The following is a 1977-nucleotide window of genomic DNA, read 5'->3' as shown; positions in this document are numbered from 1 at the left end:
GGTACTGCTTTTTATCTCTGATCAGTCCTTGGCTGGAGGTGAAAGTGTTAATTATTTATTGCTGCACCCTGGCATCGCTATAGCTATTTTTGTGTTTATTTATTTTATATTGTTTATCTTTCAATGTGAACTGATAGTTTGCCCAAGTATCTCTTATACCTAGAAAATTACTGAGGCAAAGTGGATGCTCGATCAATATTTATGGACGGATGGATAGATGGAAGGACTGACAGGGAGGAAACAGCCATAGGCAAGCTGGGGATCCTAGCTCAAGCCCGTTGTGATGCCGCTGTGATGTATTGATTGTCAACTCAACAGGGTCTAGAATAACCTAAGAGCCGCACCTCTAGACTTGCCTATGGGCGATTGTTTGGGTTGGTTTAGCTGAGGTAGGAAGATCTACTGAACTGGAGCAGCACTTTTGCTTGGCCCGAGACCAGCGAATAAAGGAAAACCTGAGTTGGATACTAACATTCATCACTCTATTCTTGATTTTCAGATATAAAATGACCACCTGCCTCAAATTCCTGCTCCTGTGACTTCACCACAAACTGAGCTAAAAACAACCCATTTTCATATAAACTGTTTGTGCCAGATAATTTCATCCCAGTAAAAAGAAAAAAAATACCCATACAAGACTCCGCCATGATCATCCCAGTTCGCTGCTTCACCTGCGGGAAGATCGTCGGTAACAAATGGGAAGCCTACCTGGGTCTGCTACAGGCAGAGTACACGGAGGGGGATGCTCTGGACGCTCTGGGCCTGAAGCGTTTACTGCTGCCGCCGCATGCTGCTTGCACACGTGGACCTGATTGAGAAACTGCAGAACTATGCACCCCTAGAGAAGTGACTGCTAGAGCCTGCCCTCCTCAGCTGGCCAAGGACAATCTGTCCTGCTGTATTCAAACTGAGGTGTTGGGGATATGAGTGTATTGCCTGGCTGTGGCCCTGTGGCTAAGTCCTGTCATCCTGGAAGGAACTGTTTAGTAAAGACCTTTGCAGAACCACCAAGAAAAAAAATACCCAATACACCTATAACCCAAGTAGTAAGAAGGTTAAATCGGGAGTGATGCCATGAGTTTGATTATCTTGGACATCAGAACAAGATTTTGTCTTAAAAACTAATTAAAAAAAAACAAATCAAAGACAGATTGAAAAAAATGAATGAATGGCAGAAAGATTGATGAATGAATGTTATGTGAGTAATTGGTACTATGGACTCGTCCAAATTTATATAATTAAGGCCCCAGGTCCCAATAAGATTTTGTTTAGAGATAAAGACTCAGGACCATGTAATCAAGGTTAAGTGATATCACAATGTTGGATTCAATAAGTCATTGTGTCTTTATAAAAACAGAAACAGACAGCAGGGATCTTTCTTTCCACATATAAACAAAAGAAAGGCCATATTGAGACAGCCATATGCAGTAGAAGACGAGAGCCTTCACCAGAAACCTCATTAGCACCTTGATTTACATTCCCAGAAGTGTAAAACTAAATGTCTTGATTAAGCTGCCAAGGCTCTGGTATTTTGTTACGGTGATTCACATAGAATAAGATGGGTGGGCGGATGTGCACATAGGTGGATAGATGAGGGATAGATAAAGGGCAGGAGGATGAGTGAGTAGATGGATAGTACATGAGTGGATGGAGGATGATGGATGAGGAGAATGAATGGGTGGGTGGGTAGATCATGAATGAGAACAGAATAGGATAATGCTAGAGCAGACAGGAGGCTAATGGTTGGTCACTTGGTGGGCAGATGATTGAAGAGTTGATGAGTATAGATGATACTCTAGGCCTCCCGAAGACTTCCTACTTACTGCATTTGACTCAATACAATGGGAGCAGTTCTCTGTGGGAGCAATGCAAATGTTTGGTGACAGGTGTGACTTCCTGTCCTGGCTTTTCAGCTCTCTACTACATAGCTACAACCTGGTTCCTCTGACACCGTGTTCAAGCTTACAAAACAAACCC

General features: G+C 42.9%; 1 pseudogene; it reads left to right on the top strand.

The window, feature by feature from the left end:
• The first annotated feature begins 641 nt into the window (after positions 1-641).
• Positions 642-1020, top strand: Polr2l-ps2 (RNA polymerase II, I and III subunit L, pseudogene 2; annotated as a pseudogene).
• The last annotated feature ends 957 nt before the right edge of the window (positions 1021-1977 follow it).

The sequence above is a fragment of the Rattus norvegicus genome, chromosome 4, assembly GCF_036323735.1.
Source record: "Rattus norvegicus strain BN/NHsdMcwi chromosome 4, GRCr8, whole genome shotgun sequence".
Taxonomy (NCBI): Eukaryota; Metazoa; Chordata; class Mammalia; order Rodentia; family Muridae; genus Rattus; species Rattus norvegicus.
The sequence above is the reverse complement of the archived record's forward strand: the minus strand, read 5'-3'. Positions and strand labels throughout refer to the sequence as shown.